The 25,130-nt window shown below is 50.2% G+C and overlaps 1 protein-coding gene across 1 annotated transcript in view; it reads right to left on the reverse strand.

Moving 5' to 3' along the window:
- Nucleotides 1-25,130, reverse strand: part of LINGO4 (leucine rich repeat and Ig domain containing 4) — a 608,425-nt gene that overhangs the window by 237,959 nt on the left and 345,336 nt on the right. The window contains exon 2 of the mRNA XM_069650807.1: nucleotides 23,098-23,221. The gene's annotated coding sequence lies outside the window, so the exon portion shown is untranslated. The remainder of the gene's footprint in view (nucleotides 1-23,097; nucleotides 23,222-25,130) is intronic.

A 25,130-nucleotide genomic window follows, 5' to 3' on the forward strand; every position in this document is an offset into this window, starting at 1 on the left:
TCTGTGGTGACTCTGCCCTGAACAGAGGGAAACCTTTGAGGATCTTTTCTCTTATTCCAGCTCTTCGCTTGTTACATACAGGTGATATGGACCATGTGGCTCCCCTGCTTCTGGTGCTGATCATTTGGTAAGTCACTTCTATTCTAACTTGGGGTTGCCTGCTTGGTCTGAGAAGAGAGAGAGGCTCTGCGATCACTGGGATATGACTTATATGAACTAGCTGCTTCAGTGGAATTGGAGACTTTCTTGGCTGTTCCCAAGGCCAATAGTGTCTAGGGCATTTGGGAATTGACTAAAAAAGCAGGGGGTTGGAGGCACGGTTAGTTCATCAGTAGTCTCCATAATTCCCCAAGCTCAGGAATGATCATGGTTAGAGGCGGCAATCAGTATGTTTAGCAAAGCTAGAGAGGCCTCAAAGAGTCTTTAACTCAATTGAACAGCTGCTCATATCTTCCTGGAACATATGTGGTTTCAAAAACATTTCTAGGGCATTGTATAGGGAGACTTCTTCCTTTTAATAATCCTATCATTATGCTCCAGGAAAATATGGCAGTCCGACTTCTACATATTGATGGATTCGTACCCTATTCTGAGTTGGCTAAAATGGGTGAACGAGGCAGGCCTAGTGGTGGCCTGCTTATTGCTGTGGATCTGAGCCTAAACACCCAGTGGGCCTCATTACGACCCTGGCGGAAATCGGAAAACGATGGCGGAAATGCAATACCGCCATCGAATAGCGCTCGGTGCGACTATGACCCGTCACCGCAAAGTACGAAGCCATTAGCGACACCGTAGTGAACGCCAACGCTAACTGCACCAAGTACGCGCGCGCCGCCATGGCAAACCGTAAATACCACCATGGCGCAAGGGTACGCGAATTCCGACCCTAGCGGACATGTACCTAACGCCATCAAGCATGGCGGAAAGCACCATTCCGCCATGGTGAGAAGTACGGCATCGCGAATCAACCGTAAACGGCCCCACTGAGTGCCTGTACACCGCTCCCTGCCCACAAAGTACAACTCCCCGTAGGTGCAATGAAGTCACAATGCAACCAGTGAAATGTACAAGTCACCCATGCATGCCAACGAACAAAAGAATCACAAGAGGGGCCAATGGGAGCTGCAGGGCCCAGACGGCACGAATACAGAAGCCATTCCAATGGACATGACCACAGTCCCCCCCCCAGAAACGCACGCAAACACAGGCACCTGGGACCAGCAATATTCCGAAAATCACATCATTCCACCAGTCCACCTGGCTGACCGGCATCTGTTACACAAAACCCAATCCCCCGCCCCTGAGCATGACAACATTCAAACAGTCACATTGGCAGCCCCCATCCCTGACCTCACTGGGCTTCGTAGGCAAACGCGCCCAGCACAGTACCACGCAACTAAACTCCGAAGCTGGAACCCAATGCAGATCTCCTCACAATACATCGCTCCCCAAATAGGAATATGCCACATCACTCGCAAAGAAGAACGCTACACGGCCCATATCAGAATAGAAATTTAATGCACAACAAAATCACCAAGCCCATACAGCCATTAGGCCATGAACTCCAAAACACATATCACCATTGTGGGCTGCATCCGCAAGGAATGACCAGCTACTACTTGTGTGACGCCCTGTTCCATCATGGTACACAGAGCCACATTCACGTACGAAAAGGCAACATGGAAGCGCACAGAACCGCAGGGCCGTCCCAATGGGGAGGCACTAGTCCAGCTGAAAGGCCGAAATGTTGCTCCGAGCCACTAGTACTGCGTAAGGGCATGTGGGCCATTGGCGATCGTCCCATAAGATCGTAATGCTGCTCCACTGATTAACACGAAGCAGCAGGTGTCGGGAGTAAAATCCATCTGCAGGAGTGGCATACAGATGGCAGTGGCAAAAGGGGATGAGATACCTGTCAACCAAAAGAAAAGAAAAAGAACAGAATGGCCATCAGAACTACATTCGAACAACTCACTTCAATGATCACACAAAATCCACAGCCATATGCATGCTAGCCCACTCCAAAGGATCATCACCACCCCAAAACCACTTGCGACTCATAAACATCTATATCAAGGTGTAAACACCATCACAAACGAGTGTACCTGTGCATGCGTCTGTCAAAACAGAATCCATCAGATGGGAATGTTAACGTGCATGGACGCAAGTGTCTGAAGGCGCGTCGAGACAGGGAGGGCTCAACAAGGCCAGATAGACGATGGTCCCACTATGGCAGCCCTGCATCACATAGCGCAGGGGAGGCGGATAGATTCCAAGAAGCCCTGTACATGGCAAACTCTGTATCAAATCACCTGCCCATGCATCCATTCATCATTCCCTCATCCCGGTATAAAAACGCCTGAATATTTACTCACATAACATTAGAAATATCCATTGAGTCTGTGCGTTATGCAGCCTGCAAAATCCACAGTGCCCCAGCCCGTAATTCCAGTGTTGTGAAGTAACATGTATTTTGGAACGTCCGGCCTCATCGCCCACGTCGCTATTGCGCATCCCAAACTATTCATATCAATCATTGCTTCCTCGCCATGGCCCCTGTCTCAAGGACATTGAACAATAGAACGTTATATTTGCAGTCAGACCTGTGGGCATCTCCTCGCCGCTAGCTGAAAACCGAAAGCGCCGCCCTTCGAATTCCTCATTTGCAACATCACGTCGAAAAGGCATCTGTGGCCGTTTGAAATCACTAATTATTCCAACTAGTGCGGCTGTGTGTGAAAATGGCAACTGCCTTCACCCACAAATGGGACGCCCCGCCCGTCGTTGCAACTCGGTACAGTGATGCATGAGTGCCCACCGTTACTCGAGTACTACGTTCCACTGACCCATCACAAGTCTGTTCGCGACTGCAAAGACTGTATGTGAAACAATGGGACCATAGCCGAATGTACATATCAACAAATGTTACACGGCCATCGGGAACAAATACATGATTGCAATAGCAAGATGCCATTCCTCGAATTGCAGCGTCGTGTGCGGCACGTGCTCGGCCAAAGGGGAGAGCAGCTTGCACAGGTGGAATGAATCACCACAGGTGGAGGCCATACAGCCTGAAAACACATAAATTGCACACCCAGTCTCCTCCGACAACCACACCCACTCCGAAATGCTAGCGGCAGGACTAGCGATGTTGGCCCTGGGGGACCTGATAGCACTGCAAGTACTCCAACTCCAAGAAGAAGACGAACACCAACTACAACCGGCCGCACGGAGGAGACGCAGGAGGAGGAGGAGGCCAAGGCAGGGCCAGCAAGGGCCGCCAGCACAGCCACTACCACCACGCAGGCAGCCCGCAATCCCACGCCTCCGAGCACATCCGTTCAACCTCACTGATGAGCAGATCCACACCCTCTACCGTTTGGACCGGGACACCATAGCCGCCATTGTGGACATGACACAGGCTGACCTTATCAGCATGATAGATAGCCCAACCGCCATCCCACCCCTACTGAAGGTGGTGTCTGTACTCCACTTCCTGGCCACAGGCACCTACCAGCACACAGTCGGACAGTTGCATGGCATTTCTCAGCCACTGTTCTCACTGACACTATTGCAAGTGCTCGATGCCCTCCTGCAGCACGCAGATGACTACATCTCTCTACCACGCTCGGAGCAGGAAATTACCAACACAAAAGTGGGATTCCATGCACTTGGCGGCATACCGGGTTGCATTGGTGCCATCGACTGCACCCATGTGGAATTGGTCGTCCCACATGCCATGGAGGCCCAGTACCGCAACCGAAAACAATTCCATTCCCTGAATGTACAAATGGTGTGTGACTCCAACAGGATCATTACACATTGTTGTGCCAGATTCCCTGGATCAACCCATGATTCTATGGTCTTGAGGAACTCTACTATACCACGCTACATGGAGCGACACGCAGGGAACAGATCCTGGCTACTCGGTGAGTCTCATTTCATGCATGATGATGTGGGGTATGTGATGCGGCAATGACCTGGCAGGAAGGGGGGGGGGGGTGTGCGTACGTAGCAATGGCATTCCACATCATACGTTTATCGTCCACATACAGGTGATGCTGGGTATCCACTGAAGAGATGGCTCCTCACACCAGTCCGGAACCCACGGGACCAGCATGAGGAGGACTACAACCATGCCCACTCACGTACCCGTGTAGTCATAGAACAGGCATTCGGCCTACTGAAGACTCGTTTCCGCTGCCTCAGCAGGTCTGGCGGGGCACTTCTGTACCGCCATGAGAAGGTTGCAAAGATGGTCATGGCATGTGTCATGCTCCACAACATGTGCGTACGTAGAAATGTGCCCATGCCATGGAAGTTTTTCAAGGGTGGCAACCTTCTCCACATTGCCACTCTAAATTCTCGCTCTGCCATCAAGCACTCCTCTGATATCTGTCGCCTTCTTGAGGAACTGGACCTCGACGTCCTCGGTCTCACTGAGACTTGGTTCACTGCCAGCTCTACCACCAGTTTCGACACACTCCTACCTGACGGCTACAAGATCCTCTCTGTGCCCAGGCCCAACCGTTCAGGGGGTGGCGTTGCCCTTATCTTCCCTGAGTGGATTCCTGCCACTGTCACTCCTACGCAGACCTACTCCTCCTTTGAATGTCTTGTCTGCCGACTCTCTCTCTCTCCTAGCCATTCCCTTACCGTGGCTACTATCTATCGGCCTCCTGGTCAAATTTCCTCCTTCCTCTCTGAGTGGGCTGATCTCTCCTCCTCACTCCTGTCCTCAACCACCCAACTCCTCTTTCTCGGTGACTTCAACATCCACCTTGATGCCTCCTGTCCCCCCACTGGTCTCTTTCGCGAACTCTGCAACTCTCTCTCACTCTCTATTCTCCCTTCTGGTCCTACTCACTCTGCAGGGCACACTCTTGATGCTCTGATCTCTTCTGACCTTCCCCTCTCCCTCCCTCTCTCCACTCCTCTCTCCTGGAGCGATCACTTTCTTCTATCCTCCCACCTCTCCCTCCCTACCCCACAGGCAAAGCCACCCTCTTCACTGCCACCCACCTTCTCGGTCATCCGACCCATGAAGCGCGTGTCAGTTGAGGCTTTCGCTGCCACCTTCTCGCCCCCTCCTCCCCCCTCGGCTGACTCCCACCCCGACACAGCCCTCTCCATGCTCTATTCCTCTATATCTGATACTCTCGATATCCTTGCCCCCGTCATGAGAATCCGCCTGAAGCCCAAAGCCAAATGTAATTCCTGGTACGACTCGGATCTCGTCACCCTAAAACGCAAGTGCAGGGTGGCAGAGAGGAAATGGCGTGCTTCATGTTCATCCTCTGACAAACTGGCCTGCCGCCTGCTCCAAAGGCAATACCGGCTCTCCGTTCTCACTAAGAAGAGAGCCCTTATCCAAGCCCGCATCTCTGAGGCATCAAACAACTCGGCCGAACTCTTTAAAATCTGCAAGGAGCTGGCCAACCCTGCTGCAGTCTCTACCTCTCCTGTCCCCTCCCAGGCCCTCTGCACTGCACTGGCCTCTCACTTCATCTCAAAAACTCAGGACATCCTGTCCTCACTCTCCTCCCCTCTCCTCCCTCCCTCTTTTCCCGGCTCTTCCTCTTGCTCTCTTGCAGCCGCCCCTCCGCCCTCCTTCTCTTCATTTCCACCTTTTTCTGCTGACGAGGTTTCCAGACAAGTCCGATCTATGAAAGCCTCGTCTAAACAGGTTCACCCCTGTTCCTCCAAAACCATCAAGGACCACATCGTCTCCCTGGCTCCTGCCCTGGCTGACTTTTGCAACCACTCATTCGCCTCTGGAGTCTTCCCATCCCCCCTCAAGCACTCCCTTGTGCACCCCCTCCTCAAGAAACCCTCTTCCGACCCCTCCTGCCCGGCCAACTATCGCCCAATCTCCATTACTCCCTTCCTGGGCAAGCTCCTGGAGAAACTGGCCATCTCCCAGCTTAACCTCCATGCTGAATCTGTTGGTAATCTTCATGACCATCAATCCGGCTTCAGAGCGGCCAGAAGCACGGAAACTGCTCTCCTGAACATCCGTGAGGACCTGCTCCTGAACCTCGATTCCAACACTCCCTGTGTTCTCATTCTGCTCGATCTCTCCTCTGCCTTTGACACTGTCAACCATGCCATCCTGCTCAACCGTCTCCGTGATAACCTGGGTATCACTGGTCAGGCTCTGGCATGGCTGACCTCTTTCCTCTCCGGTCGACCCTCCCAGGTCCAAATGGGCTCCTTCCTCTCTGACATCTTTTTCTCCACCTGTGGTGTCCCCCAGGGATCCAACCTCTCTCCCTGGCTTTTCAACCAGTATCTGGCACTCCTTGCCCACCGCATCGCCGCCCTCTGCCCCCACTTCCAGTGCTATGCGGACGATACCCAGCTCATTTTCAGGCTACCCTCGGCCTCCTCCTCTCCTTCCCTCATCTCCGACTGTCTGTCTGCTATCCAGGAATGGTGTGCCGCCAATGACCTCTGCCTTAACGCCAGTAAGACTGAGATTCTACTCATCGGCGCACCCACTCCCTCCTTCCCTGCAGCTCTCTGGCCGGCCTCCCTTGGCCCCCTTCCTGCCCCTACCTGCAAGGCTAAAAACCTCGGGGTCATCTTCGACTCCACACTCTCCTTCTCTCCTCATATATCTGATGTCTCTAAGAAATCACACTACCAGCTGCACCTCCTCAGAGGTATTCTTCCCTTCCTCTCCTTCCCCCAGAAGCTCACTGTCTCCCGAGCCCTGGTTCTCTCAAGGCTGGACTACTGTAACAGCCTCTATCTTAATCTCCCTGCCTCCACTCTCCGCCCTCTGCAACTTATCCAGAACAGAACTGCGAGACTTGTCCTTGGCCTCAAGCCCAGGGACCGTATTTCTCCAGGACTGAAATCTCTTCACTGGCTCCCAGTGGCTGCGAGGATTAAGTTCAAAACCCTCTGCATTGTCCACAAGGCCTTCTGGGGCCTGGGGCCTAAATACCTTCAACTCTCTCTTCCTAAATATCTTCCTTCACGAGCCCTTCGCTCATCCATCTCTAACTCCCTCATGGTCAGCCGCTTCTCGAAGCAACGTGCTGGGGGTAGATCTCTCTCCGCAGCAGGGGCCTCCCTCTGGAACAGCCTGCCTGCCTCCCTGAAACTTGAGGAGAACCATCTCCGGTTCCGGAAGCACCTCAAAACCTTCCTCTTCGCTTCTGCCTTCTCTCTCCCTCTCCCCTGCTAAACCTGCTTAACTCCTCACTAAATTCTACACTTAACCTGCATCTGGGCCACTCTCAGCGACCTCGGTCCAGGGCCCAGCCACTCTCCACTTGCACTGCCCCCCTGGCTCCCCCTGCACTTTGGGACTGTCACTGTATCCCTACAGCCCCCTACCCAGCACTTGCTCTGCACTTACCTCGCACTTGCCACCAGCTGGCCCTTTTTATTTATTATCATTTATTATTTTATTACGCCACTTACCTTGTACTGCACTTTTCCCCCCACCTCCTCCCCCTGCACTTTCTCCTTTTCCCCTTACCTCTGCACTTGCACGATCTGAATGACACCTGGCCTAGTAGGATCGTTTGTCCGTCTTCCCCTTGTTTCCCTCCCTCCCTGCCTCGTCGCGCCTTGAAACACTTGTGTATAGGCGCGTTACAAATACCATATCATATCATATCATATCATATCATATCATATCATGCCCCCTGACGCAGAAGTGCAAGCACCTGATGATGGTCATGATGAGGGTGGGGATGTGGCAGCACCTCAAGGAGTCTGCGAGGCACCGGAGGGCCGTGACATTCGTCAGCATCTCATTGATGCATGCTTCTAGCACTCACGCCTGGTGGCTGATACATGGACACGGGACTCGTGGCACTGTGTGTGTCTGGTACATGCACAATATGGACTGTACGCCTATGATGGCCTAGTACACAAAGAACATTGTCCACACATCTCATTGGTTGATCGTGCACTGTTTATGGCATATGTGATATCATGTTGAACACCCTATTGACCCGCCACCCAAGTGAGCCCAACACACCCCCTCCACCCTCCTACCTCCCCCCCGAACACCAGTGTCCAAAGATGCTCATTGTCAGTGGGCTGTCGCTATTGCAAGCCCCCTCTGCGGGTATCAGGGGCACCCCTGCCTGTGGAGCGCAGGTTCCTCCCAGATCTACGTTGGGGGCTGCCCTGGACGGAACTTGCAACGGATGATGTCTCTGCCTGCTCACGTCCATGCATGTCCCTAAGGGTTTGTGAGAGCTCAGTGAGCACACGGCGCACTGCGGCAAGTTCGGCACATACGTCTTTGGACGTCGCATGCAGTTCCCCCCTCAGGCTCTCGGTGCTACTCTCCATTTGTGCCCTTAGTGTCTCTGTACTTCTCTCCATTTCTGCCCTAAGTGTCTCAGTTGATGTTTCTATGTCTGCCTTAGTGCCCCCACATTCATCGGCATGGTCCTTGAGGAGCGTGGCCAGTTGCTGCTGTTGCACGAGTAACTGGTCGAGGGACTGTTGCCTCTGCTGGGCCATGGCCATTTGCGGGGGTGTCACAGAGGGGCTGTTGACCTCATGTTGCCTTGCCACAGGGCTTGTGGGGGATGGCCAGTCGTCGTCTTGTGGGTGCCCCTGCGTGGTATCCTCATGTTGTACGGGATGGGACAGACAGGGGGATTGGGACAGGTCATGGATGGATCTGACTTCGACATCCCCGTCTTCTGTGTCGGAGCATGCTGCCATCAATGGGGTGTCACCTATGGTGCTGCTGCCACCAGAGGCAGTGCCTTCTGTGGCATCCGTTGGGGGGACCGGTGGTGGTGGTGTTGTGGGCATGCTGGCTGCTGGGGTGCCTGTTGATGTTCCCTCCTCTGTGCTGCCACCTGATTTGTGCTGCTGCCGTGTCTTGATGCGTGCAGCTGAGGTGGAGGGTCTTTGGCCGTTGGTCTTGGCCCTCTTTGCAGGTGTGCTGGTAGGGGTGTCCTGATGCTCGTCGTTTGGATCGGACCCTGTGGTGGAGTAAAGGAGGGCGAGGGTTATTAATGGGTCTGTGGGTATTGGAATGGCATTGTATCACATGCATTGGGGTGGTTCCTGAGGATGATTTGGGTCGGGGCCTTGGAGGTGCTTTCATTTGTGTGTGGAGTGAGGGTGCAGTTGTTTGGCAGCCTGCAGTTAGGGTGTGCCTGCTGCACGTGTAGTGGGTCTTTTAGGGGTTTTTAATTATTTATGTATTTATTGTGAGTTTTAAAGTGCGCTATCAGGCCGATGTGTGTGGACGTTCTCCTGGACATGTGTTTCTGTTGCACTATGTGGACACATGGCACTTCACATGATTGGACATTGTGGATTTAGCATTGTTTTATCTGGCCCACCTACCTGAATCTTCGGATGTCTGCACTCCTTTCTCCATCCCTCCGACTCCCTCTATGCTCTCCATTCCGATGGTGGAGGCACAGATTTCTTCCCAGGGGGTCAACTTGATGGGTGATTCAGGTCCTCCCCCGGTGGCTGTGGCAATGTTGCGGTTGGCAGAGAGTATGCTGCGGACGCGTATCCGCAGGTCGTCCCATCGCTTTTTGCATTGCTGTGGGTTGCGGGGTGCGGTCCCCACCGCACTTACCCGCTGTGCCACCAGAGCCCATATGGCCTTCTTGTTCGCAAGTGCCGTCCTGGTCATTTGCGTGGAGAAGACGACGGCAGCATTCTCCTGGAGGGTCTCTGTTAGCACTGTGAGTTCCTCACGGGAGAAGTGGACCTGCCGCTTGCGGTCGCACGCTTTCTTCGCTACTTTTCCCATTTTTCTTGGTTTCGCTAGGGTGGATGACGGGTTGGGGTGTGTCTCAGGGTGGTGTTTTTAGTGGTTGTGTGGTTTTTGTGGTTTTATAGGTGTACGGCGGGATGTTTCCCCTTCCGGGCTCATGTTTTTACTTCCGTTTTCGTATATTTACGGTCACCGTACTTTCCGGTAGGCGCACACTGCGGTGTCCGCTGTGATGGGTGGCGGTATTGCACCTAGGGCGCCGTACGGCGGCGGTGTGGGCCGTTTTGGGGTCATTTCCGCCATCGCGGACTTTGCACTTCCGCCATGCCGTGGTGCTCGTGCCCGATGGGTCGGAATGGGCCGCACTTTGCTCCTTCGTGCAATGGCGGAAACGCTATTTACGCTGTGGCGGTCCGGTCAGTCACTTTCCGCCAGGGTCGTAATGAGGGCCAGTGTCTTGGGATTACTACTGCCTCCAATTATATTTTGGCTATCCAAGTGGAAGAACTTTTTTGATCATCATTGTGTATTGGAACCCAGTCACAACCAAAGGATCTGCAATTTTGGCAGAGTTTTGCGCTGTGATAGGTAATTGCTTAGAGGCTGGTCTCCCACACAACATTATAGTTGAAGGGGATTTTAACTCGGACTACCACTCAGCAGTTAGCTTTCTGGAAATGCCTGCTGTTCAAGGCATCTGTGGGGTTGTCTTTTTGAATCAATGGGGCCTTTCCATATTGTCTCCAGAGGGCTTAAGGGAGAGCGAGTCACCCTACAGTTAGCACAAAGGGGAGGAGGGGGGGGCGCACAGTCATGGATTGACTATATATAAAGGTCTCCCTTGACCTTGAGGCCTTTTGTTTGGCATTAACTCTTGTTGATCTACACATTAGCGACCACCTAAGATTGAACATCAGAATTAAACTTCCAGTAAACTGACATGCGATGCATCCTACCTGTGCATTTCTTGAAGTTGATCTGGGGGGCCTTGCAATTAAATGGAACACTCTGTCCTGTCTGAAGTTTGTAAGGGAGCTTCAGAGACAAACGGATGCGGGGGGTGGTCTGCATCCTGGATTATTGTTTGAATCTTACAACACATTGATGTTGCGGTGCCTGATTGTGGTTCCTGGCAGTAAACCATTACTTCAGTCCGGGACCTCATCTCACATCTCGGCCCTCAGGATAAGGGATGCTAAACGTCTCAAAAGACAACAATTGAGCGAGTTGGGCAAAGAAAAACTTTCTGCTGAAGCCTATCGGAAGGCTAAGAAAACTATTCTATCTCGTTATTGGTGCTTTCTTAAATCTATTAGGCTTAGCAGGCTTAACAATGATAACTGGGGGATGTTTGAGATACTTAGGTCATGCAATTGTGTAAACCTCTGGCCCATCATTAGCAAAAAGATGGCTCCCTCTGTGCCTGAATTGGTCTGTTTAATAACAGAGGAAATATGGGTAGAGTTCTTTACCAACAAATTTGCAGGTCCTGATGAAATTTTTGACTCGGGAGACCTCTTCTTTGAAGACAGAGCCTACTACACCTTCTCCATGGGTGGAGGATGATCTGTGGGCCATCAACAAGGCAAAGGCCTCCCGGCATCAGGACCGGATGGTCTGGCATCGGTAGTGATCAAAAGTGATCCTCTCCTATAGGCAGGTGTGTTGTGTCCTTGTTTAGACCTATTTGGGAATCCAACTTGGTGCCTACATCTTATGGGAAATCGCTGATCATTCTGATATATGAAAAGGGAGATTATGTTGACCCGATAGCATTGCTTGATGCTTTGAGTAAAATCTTTGCCACTCTCCTATTGAAAGAATTTAGTGACTCGTTTCGGAGTTTGGGGATGATTTTACGCCACCAAGTTGTATTCAGGGTGGGTATGGTGACCTCGTTCAATGCAACTATCATGGCATGGCCTCCCTGGACATGAGCTCTGCTTTTGACAGAGTTAACCGTAGCAAATTATGGAAACAAATGTTGAGCTGGCAAGTTCCTACCAAACTGGTTTTACTGCTAGAGCAATTACACACAGACACCTCTTTGAAGGTGAGACTTATGAGGGACGGGGCATGCACGGGGCCAGTACCAACCCATGTTGCTGTCAAGCAGGTATGTGTCCTGACCCCCCTACTTGTTAACGCCTATCTGACCTAGACATGTTGTGGACGGAGGACATTACTTATCCAGTCAGAATGGGCCATCTGAAGCTTAATTGGATAGCATTTGCAGACAACTTAGTTCTCTTTGATCAAACAGCAATCAATCTGCAGAGAAGGTTTGACCTCTTCTCCACCTATGTAGCGCAAAACAACCTGCTAGTCAACAGCTCAAAGTCTAAGGTGGTTATTTTTTCAAATGGCCTGAGACCTAAGACTATGGGCCTAATGACAAGTCCGGCGGTAACCGTACTGGAAAAACCGGCAGGTTACCCCCGTACTCGTATTACCATTCCGCCTCCGTGATTCCCGGAATCACAAGGGCATTACGACCCCGGTGGCCCAGGAATTCCGGAGGCGTAATTCTGTAAGTCCCCATTCCCATGGAGTCCTAAAGGACTCCATGGGAATGGGGAAGTGGAAGCACTGGCATCATGCTGTAATGGTGCCGGTGTTCCCACGTCCGTCTGCAGGCGGGTGGCGTTACTACCGCCAGGTCAGACCTGGTGGGAGTGACACCTCCCGCCTTCAGAACTCAAGATCAGCCGGTCCGGGTTTACCGCCACCGTTATTTCTGGAACGGCTGACTCATAATGAGGCCCTATGTGTTGGGTTGTTGAAGATCAAAGACTGAAGAAGGTTTTAACAACACGCTATCTTGGCTACCATCTAACTAACATCTGTACATTGGCAGAAACCAGGCCTGTGTTAAAGGCAAAAGCAAAACATTGGTTTCTCAAGAGGATACACAATATTCTTTGTAAATTCTCTCTTTTTCCGCTTATCAAATTCTACTTAGCCAAGTGTCCTCAATCGTATGGATTTTTCATTATTGGACCTGGGAGACATCCTTAATTGGATCCAAGGGATGGTGTGGAAAATGACCATGAGCTTGCCGCTGGGGCTTTCAAATGTAATAATCCACCATGAGCTATGTCTGGTCTCCTTGTGTGTAAGGTACTCATGGAGGCAGTTGGGTTGTTACTCCAATGTTGTCAAACCGCCTCCGCACTCACTATATGAGGACTTGAGGGTTATTTGTCAGCATGAGACGGTTTCATCGTTAGCCATTTTTAAACACACTATGTGTAATCTCTTGAGCGAAATGACAAAACGCAAACTGTACATGCTTGACTGGGGTAGAACAACTGAAAAACTGGGTTTCTACTCGTCCTTTAGGGACTACGCAAACCTTCCTAGAAAAAGATCTAACTTTCTCAGGTACATCTGTCTGTTTCCATCACCAATTGTGTGAATTCTAGATCTATGATTTAAACTAAACCTATTTCCCACATTGGACCGTATCAGTAAATGGAGGAGTAACTTGGCATTGCCATCATTTTGTCGTCTTTGTAAAGAACCAACATGTACACAGTCATTGAAACATCTTGTGCTGTTTTTGTCCTCATTTGACTGAACACAGAACTTTTGTCTTTGGGGCCTTTTTGGTATCGGACGGTGAGCCTTTGGGAGAACTATTTTGGGCACAGTTAATGTTTGGGGGATAATACCTCACTTATTTTAGCTCTGTACCATTTTGTATGGTAAATTTTGGGAAAACTCACAGAATGTTGAGATTGTATGATGATTTTCCCTTTTAGAGGTTTGTATGAAGTTTTGACGTATAGTGAAAAATTGTTTTGTTTATTCACTTTTTCTTTTTTCTTTTCTTTTTGTGAAAAGCTTGCTTTGTACTTTTGTACTTTGTACTTTTGTTCACTGTCAAGTAGTGACACAATAAATATTTCTTTTTACAAATATCGATGTAACCGACAGAGATCTGATTTTTTAGTAGAAATGCAGGCTCCTTCTCTTTTGGCGACTATTGGATCCCAACTTTCTAATCTTGTGGATCTTACTCTGCCACCAGTTTTGCAAAGACCAGACAAGGAAAAAAAGTTGCCTCTTTCTCCAGTTTTTTCAACCATGGAAGAGAGGCGCCTTCGTTCTCCTCAGCTGCAAACCAACCGTATGTCGGATCATTTGAATGAGAACTCTCGTCTTTGGAAATCGACTAACTTGACCAGCACGTTGAGATCTAAGAATGATACAGATTCTAGGAAGCTGGGTAAAGGCTTTAAAACGTGACCCCCAGGGCAACATAGGCTGCAAATAAAAATAATTGGGTAGATACATTAAAATATCAGAGGCTCTCGACCTGTTACTGGAACGTTTAGTGGATTATGGTGCGGTATAGATCTTAATAGGCCAAATATTTTAAATCTGTTTGATGTGGTTCCTAGTTTGCGACCGTTACATACAAGAGGTGTATCAGTTGGGGAATTTTTAGAAGAAGAAATGCAAAATAGAGTTGTATTAAATATTCCATTGTGAGTGATAGCAGAGGTGGTTTTGGAAGCAGTGAAATATATATATTTTTTAACTTTATTTTCACTGAGCATATTAAGATTTAAGGGTTGCCAGATGAGACCTGGCGGTAACCAGAAACAGAATGCTAAATTTTTATTCGCAACCCCAATCACCTTCCCTACCCTCCCCTCTGCTCATAACCATACCAAGTCCAACCAAGTGTTGGGTACAGATAGCAATGAACAAACAAACCATAGAGCAAGACAGTTTAGAACAACTGCCATAGTGGGATCAAGAATCAAAACCAGGAATAAGGCAGGGCACAGTTGACAAGCAATTCAGGCAAAGGTGGCGTGGCTCCTTCGGCATCACATTCATCACTCAGGAGAACAGACCAGTTTAACAGGAAGGTGTCCATTTTGTTATTGGCTATTGCAGATAGTTTGTCATACGTAAAAATGGCCAATAGCTTAGTGAGCCACTCAGCTTTGTGGGGAGTGGAGGAGCTCTTCCATTTCTGGGCGAGGGCTAATCTTCCGGCTCTCAGCATCGCCTCGACCACCCTCGGAAAGGCGTGCACATCCGGGATGGCGTGCCCAGGAGTATCTACAAAGGGTGCAGGGAAGGCCCCGTGCCCATGACCCTCTTGATCCAACTAAGTAGCTCAGACCAATAGACCTGGACCATCGGACACTCCCACCACATGTGGTACCAGGTTCCACATTGCATACACCTCCTAGGACAGAAGAGGTGTTCCCACAAACATCTTGGACAAGATAGCTGGATAGCGGTGCCAAGAGTGTAACATCTTAAAACTATGTTCCATAGCTGAGGTGTACAGGGAGCCCGAAAAAATAGACTCAAAAGCCGCTTTCCATGTATGCTCCTCAAGAGTCGGCCCCAGTCTCCCAGTCTCTCCTCCCAGACTCCCATGAAGGGTTGTCTGCCCTCTAGGTTCGCCGTAATAAGAGTTTTATAAATCCTAGAGAGATAGTCCCTCCTAGTAGCAGAATCCACCATAATTTTCTCAAAGGGTCTAAGGGGTTGGGTCAAGTCAGCGACCCATCTGGGGTGAGTAAAGATTCCCTTAAAACGCAGGTATTCAATTGCCATAGGGCGATTGTCCCCCATTGCATCGGACAGTTGGTCATATTCAATGAAGGTATCCTGGCGGAAGAGTTGGGCAGCCCTCTCCAGACCCATATCTGACCATGACTGTGTATCACGGAATCCCTTAGCCCCTAGATTGAAGGGGGGGGCACACAGAGGTCAGGGGGGATGGTCAGGAGGATAGCAGCGTATTCTCCTTGTTTTCTTTCCAAGAAGCCCATAGCACTGCCAGGGTTGGGTGTTCTGAGACAGGCAGGAAGGGATTTAGGAGAGTCCCATAGGAGATCTCTGACTTTTTTAGGATGGGAGTGGGTGTCTTCAGTGTAGGTCCAGTAAGTGCCCATGTCATCCCTCCAACAATACTTGAAGCTGAGCCGCCTTGTGATATAACCTAAAGTCAGGCAGTTCTAAACCCCCCTAGGATTTCGGTAGGGATAAGATTGAGTATTTAATTCTTGCCCTTTTGCCACCCCAGATGAAACGTTGAAGCCAAGCTTGCAGAGTCGTAAAGAAACCTTCTGGAATGATAATAGGAAGGGCCAAGAAAAGGTAGAGGATGCGGGGCAAGATATTCATTTTAACTGTGACCATACGGCCAAACCATGAGAGGGTTAGCAGCGCCCAACATACGAGATCTTTACTAATCTTCGCCATGATTGGGGGGAAATTGGACTCAAATATCGTTCCTTGGTTTCTTGGGATGGATACTCCCAAGTACGGGGGTGGTCCCATGCTCCACTCTCATTCACACTTTCCTCTGGTTTCGGCAGTCCTTATCACCCATAGGCATTATGCATGACTTAGATAAGTTAATCTTGAGAACGGAGAAGACCCCAAATGTATGAATGAGATCGAGTAGGTGCAGGAGGGAGTCGCGAAGATTGGTCAAATAGGCCAAGATGTTGTTGGCAAAAAGTAATAATTTGAAGTCATGATCACCACACTGGACAATGGCTAGAGGCTCCATCGCCAAGGTGTACAGGAGTGGAGAAATGGGGCACCTCTGACGGGTACCTCTAAGAGAGATGTAGGAATGCTGAAGTGGTGCGACTGACCGAGACTCTAGCTGAGGGGCCGTTATAGAGAGCTGAGATCCAGCCACAAAATCTAACTCCCAGGCCCATTTTTTAAAGGACTTTACCCATATAAGGCCATTTGACCCGAAGGCCTTTTCCGAGTCCAACGAGAGAAGATAAGCCTCCAGGTCGAGGTTTGAAACCTCATGCATGAGATCCATAGCCTTTCTTATATTATCTGCCCCTTGCCTTCTGGGTATAAACCCAACCTTGTCCCCGTGCACTAAGGATGGGAGGTGTTTAGCTAGTCTATTGGCGAGGAGCTTGGCCAGGATCTTGACGTCTGTATTCAGGAGTGAAATGGGGCGAAAGGATTGGCACAGGGCGGGGTCTACCACTATGAGGGCTGACATCATTGAGTGGGGAAGGGCTCCCGTTTTAAGGGCTGCATTAAACATTTTGTACATAAACGGGGCCAAGGCAGAGCAGAAGGATTTATAAAAGCGAACCGTGAAGCCATCATCTCCCAGGGTGGTGCCTCCCTTCATAGTGGTAATAGTATCTATTATCTCCTGTGGTGTAATGGGGAGTTTGAGAGGGTAGGCAATCTCAGGAGGGAGATGGGGAATGGGCAGAGAATCCAAAAAGTGGTCAATGTCATAACCGTCCCCCGAGTACCCTGACGTGTACAGGCGCTCGTAATATTGGCAGAATTGCTCCACTATTGAGGCATCGCTTATGAATTTCTCCCCCTCAGGCGAACGGATGGAGTCTATTCTCCTGTTTCTAAGTTCTCTCAACCTCCAGGTTAGTATCCTATCCGCCTTTTCCCCTTTCTCCATATATTTCTGTTTTAGGAAGGCGAGTTTTCTTTCCATCTGGCCCACTAGGAGAGCTGCAAGCTTTGTCCTAAGCTGTTGAAGCTCCACCCACTTGCCCGGGAACATTTGGGATTTCAATTTCCCCTCTGGTTGGATGGCTCTTAGTTTCTCTTGTAGCTTTTTCTCTTCACTGTCTCTCTCCCTCTTCCTCCTCGAGCCCATCTCCATGGGATTACCCCTGATTGTGGCTTTGAACGCGTGCCAGACCCCCATTACGCCCACCTCCTCATTGTTATTAAAGGCAAATAACTATTTTATGGCGGCTAAGAAGGCCTGGGCCAGTTCTTTATCCTGCAGCAGGAGGTCATTACATGACCAGCGTGACTTGTCAGAGGGGGCCGGGGGGGACACCTATGTGGGTCTTGACCATATTGTGGTCAGACCATGGGATAGATACGACGTTGAAGTTGGAAATGTGATCTCGGAGCAAGGTGTCAATCAGGATATAATCTATCCTCGAAAAAAGTTGAATGGGGCCTGGAGAAGAAAGTGAAGTAAGGGTCGTGTCCCTGCTTTGGTGTATGTGAGTCAAACAACCCCAGCTCCTCGTTAACCCTTTGGAATGTGGCAGCCAGCTTCCTCTGGACACGTGTATCAGCATGTGGGTTCGCCGACCCCCTACCCCTCCTCGGATTGAGAACCATGTTACAATTCCCTTCCCACAATAGAATATCCTCTGTAAAGGCCATCATTTTCTCTTTCATTTCCTCCCAGAAAAGATCATGGGCCTCGTTTGGGGTGCATATACACACTGCTGTAAGCAACCTTCCTCTCACTTCCCCCTTAACCGTAATATATTGACCTCACGGTGTGAACGTTGGGCTTTCAGTGAAAAATTAGCTTTGGAAAATACTAAAAGGGCAACCCCACGTTTCTTTGCTGTATATGGTGAGTAAAATGTATGCTTTATGGAAGGAGCTCTAAACTTCGGCTCCTTCTCCTTAACCCAGTGTGTCTCCTGTATAAAGAGGAAGTGTAATTGGAGCCTGTTAAATTCTCTCACCACCAACGACCGTTTGGTAGGCGAGTTTAACCCACGCACGTTTAATGATCCCACAGTCAGTGCTCTAGACGAGTCATCCATAAGGGGGCTGAATACCATTTAAGGCTCCATTTAGGGAGCCTGTAATGTCTCTCTCCCCGTCTTGCTTCCATGAATGATAGTTGTACTAAAAAAAAAAACATGCACCCTTGTAACACCATCTATAGCTTGGCAATAGAAAAGTATAACTCATGTGAACAACCCAGAACATCCCACCCCTCACCCTCCCTATCCATGAGCACCTTGGCGTTAAACGACAAACATTGTCGCTAGGCCAGGCCACCTGTGTCTCCCCCCTCTGGGCAACCAAACTCAACATTAACACCATCAAGAGCCCCCCTCTCCCCCAGAACATAGCATAGACAGTGTCTTCAAACCCCTCCCCCCATCTCGGCTGAGGTCCACAATGGAGGAGGAAAAAGAAAGTGCAAGATATCACTTCATCAATATGAAAGGCTTGAATGAACAACACGCTAACCAGGACCGGATAGTAGTCCTCAAACCCTGCAGGGTAGGTTGGATCGCGGCCAGAGCCTCCTCATTCATTTGAAGCTCTTGGAGAGGCTGGGGTGACCCTCCTGAATTTTCTGTGGCCTCGAACCTTGCGTCTCTCTGCGGATTCATTGGTCTTTCAGGGACCGGTTAGTTCTCTCTCCTGGCTGGCCTCCGCAGACCCCGTACCGGGGACACTCAGGAGTTCCTGAGAAACTCTGTATGTCGCCATCCGTGACCAAAGCATATTTGTAGCCGTCCAGTTCAAAAGAAAGCGAGAAGGGGTATCCCCACCTGTACCGAACCCCCCTGGGTTGTAACATTTTTGTCGGGGGCGCAGAGTCTCCGTCTAGTTAGGGTAAAGGCTAACAAGTCTTGGTAGATTGAGATTTGCGCAGTCTCCCAGCTAATCGGGCTTCTTCTCCATGCCAGCTCCAAGATTTTGCTCTTTTCAGAGAAGTAGTGAAACCTCACAAGAATAGATATGTGCCCCCTGTTGGTGGCCGCTGCTCTGTGTGCCCTGTCAATAGTGGGTTCATTGGTGTTGGCATCATAAAGAGAGAACTGACGACAGCGTTGACAGCCTGGCTGATGTCTGATTGCATCTTGCCTTATCGCTCCGGGAAGCCCAGGAATCATAGGTAACAGCGGTGCTCCCTATTTTCTAAGTTGTCGAGCTTTAGAGCACATTTCGCTTCCCTTATTTCCATTTCCGCCAGCCGCATGTCGAACTGGGTTGAACCTGATTGTCAATAGAGTCAACCTTTTTGTCCAAGGTGTCTAGCCTTACAGCCATGTCCGCTCTGAAGCCACAAATTTCCTCCAATAGGGCTGTCATGCCCTTGGCGACTGAATTAGCGTCAATTGGCTGAGATTGCGATGAAGCTGCCATGTTGAGAGGCGAATGGAGGCAAGTTGGCGTACGGTGGAACTTTTGAAGAGATTCAGCCCAGCTCATGAAGGGTCCAGCAGCACGGTGACGCAGACCAGGCCTCCTATTGGGTGCAGCCGGAAGAGGGCAGTATGGAGGGCCTGGCTAGAGCTGCGGAAAAGTGACGGGGAGCCCGAGAGCGGATACAAACCAGCGGTGTAAGCAGGAACGAGGGGGCCGGTGAGCAGAGCACCTCTGGGGAGTCCCCACGCGAGTGTGCGATGCACCACGCAAAGTTCTTCCTTCAGGCCATCGAGGTGGGGGAGGGGCGCAGAGCACAGCTCTTCCAAAGTTAAAAGTCTTTGTGGTTAATGGAAGCTTGCCAGTTAGATGGGGAATGATTGCGGGGGTGTGTGGATGTCGAGGGGTCAGGCCCTGTGGACAGGGGCACGAGAATAAGCACTATGCAGGCAAATTGGGTGAGCGGTGGGGCAAAGTCTTCAGTTCCTATGAGATATGGTCCAGAACTGCACTGTGTGCTGGGTGTCCCCAGGGTATGCAGTGCGGCGTGCCTGCATTGGGGGGGGGGGGGTTGAAACATCACACCAAGTCCCGCCCACGCTGTGCTCTTTACCACCCGCCACCAAGGTCATCCGGGAGCGAGGGCAAGGCTCCCCAGAACAGGGGATGAATAGCTGGGTAGGCTCCAGGCCCCTCCCCACCCCAGAAACAGAAGAAGATGGGGAGGCCAGAAGAGACCCCCGAGGTGCCAGGAGGGGCTGGGGGAGAGGACCCGGAGCACTAACCACTCTTCTGATGGGGGGGTTCATGGCCCTTCAATGTGCCACCACATTGCTCCTGCGGGCAGAAACTGCAAGGCCCACAGCTGTCGTCTCCGGCAGCCACCCAGCCTCACCCCTCAGAAGGGGGAGAGCGGGCACCACAGGAGCAATCAGGATCCCCGGGGGCCAGTCAGCGGGGGACCCCCAGAGACGGAGGCTAACCGCACCACAAACCAGCAGCTGCAGGGGGGGTCCCGATGCAGGAGGCGCGGGCCCAAGGAGCCCCGACGGTGACAGTCTTCACTCCGGCTCTCAGCAACAGCTCGCCTCCCAAAGCGCCACAGCCACACTCAGACCCGACTCGGTCATATTTCGGACTCCCCGGTCCGCCGTACGAAACAGGCCGGGAACAGCCTCGGTGGGGAGGGGCAGAGAGTGCAGGTTGAAGTCCGTACAGCCCACAACAGGGGGAGAGGGTAATCCTGCGCCGCCAGTGAAGAGAAGGCCTCACTCTCCTCCCCCACCACAGGTACAGCCCCGCGGCCGTGGAGCCTCGGGCGGGAGATGGTGCACGCCTGCCTCCTCCGGCCCAAATTGCTTCGGATCTCTGATCTTGCGCCACCTCCGAAGACCGGGGATTCTCTTGTCCGGTGCCTGGGGGGTTCAGCCAGCCCCCGGCGGGGGGGGGTCAATGCTCCTTTCCTGAGGTGTTCAAGGAGGGCTCAAGTCCCTATTTACGCGCCCTAAGGGGGAGACTGACGGAGATGCTTCAGTACATCTCGGCACCCCCTGGTAGCTCTCTGTGAAATATATTTTACTGCTGGCATATGAAGTTACAGAAGCATTTTGAGGAGATGTACCTCTCAAAACACAGAATGTAGTAAATAGATCATATAACTCATCTTCTTCTCTTCCAATGATGATAACGTGTTCTAGAAGTTGATAGATACATAAGGCCTCATTATAAGGTTGCTGGTCCGGTAACAACGGTACCAGTAAGCTTGCCGGTACCATTGTTACCAGACCGGCAATTTACGATGTCTGCTCGCGGTTGCCTTTTCACCCGCCAGGTCTGACCTGGCGGGCGGAACGGTACCCGCGAGCAGTCCATGCACGAATGGTGCTGGTGAATCCGACCTCCCCATTCCCATTGAGCCATCTGGGGAGTCTAACAAGTTCAAGACCAACAAAGGCCATCCTATTAATATTGAAGATTGGTCTTGCTTTCTAAATTCCTTCAGAAGCCTGTGGTGTGTTAACTTTATTATAAAGAGGTGGACATGAAGATCCGAATTGGGTCATGTAATATGAAAGGATTTAAGGACCTCTTGAGTGAGTGGGATAATCCATTATGTTCTTTGGATATCCTTTTCCTTTAAGGAACTTGGCTTATAAATCCGTCTCTTTTGGATGGATACACAGTCTCCTCTCGGCCTGCCATTAAAGGAACCTAAGGAAGACCGATGGCGGGCCTTTTGACAGCCTGCAAAAACGATCTACCTGCAACAGTGACTCCTTGCTTAGCTCCAAATCTCTTTATTCAACTATCCAAATTGTCATGGAGAAAACAGCCAAGTGATTGGGAGATCACACTGGCTTTAATCAGCCTGTGCTGGAATCCTGCTGCGATTTCCACAGTCTTTTTTGGAGGTGGTAACAGATCTTTTAAATCTTTATTACTCTGACTCTTGGTTATGGCAGTGATTGTTGTAGGAGATTTAAATTGTTCTTGACTATATCGAGATTATGCCCCATTATCTCAACGTGCCAAGCTTTAGCTTGATTTGATGGAAACAAGAGATCTTAAAATAGTAAATGGGGCTCTTTATAATTATATTCCTGTTCGGCCCACATGGTCTAGAGATGGCCGAAGCAGAATCATAGATTCTGTTTGTTTCATCTAACATTTTTCTATTGATTGCTGACTTCATGATTTGTAAACAGACTCATAGTGATCATGACCTCCTACTATCTGACTGGTTACTGACCCCTTTGTTGGGGGGGGGTAAAAGGAAAAGGTTTTTCCTCTAAATCTTGAAGTCAGTTCAGGGAGAAATCGATTTAGATGGAACAAACACTCTTTTAATAATCTTACTGCTGAATCGAGGAGACAATCCCAAGGTTTGATTTAGATTACTTCTGATGGCAGCGGCGATTATGCAACATTCCCACCCACTACCTGCTCCTCCCTGCCGAAAAACACAGAAATTCCTGGGATCTCTTTCAGCTATCACTATCACACCATACTTTGCATTGTATAGGGTGTCCCAGTATTATTTCTGAGCATGAATGCAAGGGTGGATGCTTCCTAAAATATTGTTTGTAATAGTTGGAAAGTAAAGGAGACTGCCTCATTGAACCTAAGGTAAGGGTCTTAAATCTTTGTGTCTCCAGATTTTTAGGACTACAAATCCCATTAGACCTAGCCAGCATTATCAATGTTGAAGTATCATGTAGATTGTAATTCAAAAATATCTTGAGAGCCACAGGTTGCAGACTCCTGACTCAAAGGGGTGGGTTGCCCCATCTAATGTTTTGAAGGCCAATCTCCAGCCCTGTGGCATTCATAGGATGTGTTTTTGTTATGACTTGTCAAAGGCTTCAGAATTGTTCTGTCATTGCCGTAGATTCACATTTCAAGTCTGCAAGTCCCGCATTTGGCCACTTTACACAATTGCAATTCCACTTCATGCAAGGTGAAATACTAACCTGTAATGTCTCATTCTGCTTTACATGTTACTTGTGTTGACAGAAATAACAATAGCTGTCAACGTTTATGACCGCTTGCAGCACACTGGAAGAGCGCTTCTCTTTTTCCTTAAAACATCATCATCTGCAAAGAAAAAAAGATTGAGTAGGGCAGAGATCTTTTCATAAGACCAGTTCATAAGGATAGAAAAGATGATACAGCGAGATAGTGAAAGAGACGCGCTGAAGATTAGTTATTTTATTTATTTATTTTATTGATCATTTGTTAGGCGCTTATACAATAGAATTGTGTTTCAAAGCGCCACAAGGCTAAATGGGAAGGGAACAGGGGAGAGAAAAAAACATTGGCAAAACAGTAAATATACAGTCGTGGTCCTGCTAGGCCTTGTGGTATTCAGACATGCAAGTGCAATGAAGCGAAGTGCAGGAGATGGGGATGGGTGGGGCTGGCAAGGAATGGACAAGTGCTGGTGGGTGGCCCAGGAGGGAAGTGCCAGGGGAGCCCAGGAGGAGGCTTCATACTAAGTGCGGGTGAATCCCAAGGGTGGGATGTAGAGCTGCCAAGCAGGAGCCCGCAGGGGGAGTGCAGTGGGGGGAGGTGCTGGTATCGACTGGGTAAAAGGACCAGACCACCGGTCTCAGTGGCGGTGGGGTGATTAGCAGGGAGGGGAGAGAAGAGAGGTAGGTAAAAGCAGAGTTTTGAGCAGTTTTCAGAACTTGAGGTCCAGCTCAAGTCTCAGAGGGGGCAGGGAGGCTGTCCCAAAGGGGGGTACCAGCCGAGGAGAAAGACCTGCCCCCCACTCTCTGCTTGGAGAAAGCGTTTTACAATCAAAGAGTAAGAGTTAGAGGAGTGGAGGGCTCTAGCAGGGGAGTTTTTCGGGTGGGAATGTTGGATATAGCATGGTCCCAGGCACCAGAAAGCCTTGTGGATGATGCAGAGGGTCCTGAATGTGATAATTGCAGTCACCGGGACCCAGTGGAGAGTTTTTAGGGCTCAAGAGATACGGTCCATGGGCTTGAGGGCAAGGATAAGTCTTGCAGCCCTATTCTGGTTTAGCTGGGCAGCGCGTAGGGAGAGAGGAAAGAGGGAGATTGAGAAAGAGGCTGTTGCAGTAGTCCAGCCTAGAGAGGACCAGAGCTCTGGAGACATTGAGCTTCTAGGGGAAGGTGAGGAAAGGTCGAAAGCCTCTGAGGTGGAGCTGGAAGTGGGCCTTCTTGGTAAGGTCCATGATGTGAGGGGTGAAGGAGAGAGCACAGTCGAAGATGGTGAGGGTAGAGGGCCCAGAGAGTGTGGTCAGAGGGTAGGAGGAAAGGAGGGAACCGGTTTCCCAATGAGGAGGATCTTTGTCTTATGTGCATTAAGACAGAGATCATTAGCTGCGCACCATGCCTGAATGACGGATAGACAATTGGGGATGAGAGAGGGGGAAGAGGAGGTAGTAGAGGAAAATTTGAAGGAAAGCCTTGTCATCAGAATAACACTGGAAATGAGGGGAGAAGGAGGAGATCAGGTGAGCCAGAGGGGCAAGATAAATATTGAAGAGACATGGCGATAAGATAGAGCCCAGGGGATGCCACTGGTAGAAAGTGTGGTGGTGGAGGAGAAAAGGCCCAGTTGCAGCTTGGAAGGGTGGTTAGTGAGGAAATAGGTCAGCCGATCCAGTGCCGGTCTTTGATGCCAAGGGTATCAGAGTCATTTTATGAGGATAGAATGGTTGACCGTGCCAAAGGCGGAGGAGAGGTCAAGGAGAATGAGAACAGTGGGAGAGTTAGAGTCGAGGTTTGCGAGCGTTACTTCATGGGTGTCCAGGAGAGCAGTTTCCGTGCCTCTGGATGCCTTGAATCCAGATTGATGGTCATGGAGGCAAACAGCACATTCAGTGTGGAGGATCAGTTGGGGGAGTACCAGTTTCTCCAAGAATTTACCCAAGAAGTGGGTAGTGGACATAGGGCGGTAGATAGCTGTGCAGGAGGGGTCAGCAGATGGCTTTTAAGAAAGGGGCACAAGTGTATGGTTGAGGGATAGAGGGAAA

The sequence above is a fragment of the Ambystoma mexicanum genome, chromosome 1p (genome assembly GCF_040938575.1).
Source record: "Ambystoma mexicanum isolate Mex_15411 chromosome 1p, UKY_AmexF1_1, whole genome shotgun sequence".
Taxonomy (NCBI): Eukaryota; Metazoa; Chordata; class Amphibia; order Caudata; family Ambystomatidae; genus Ambystoma; species Ambystoma mexicanum.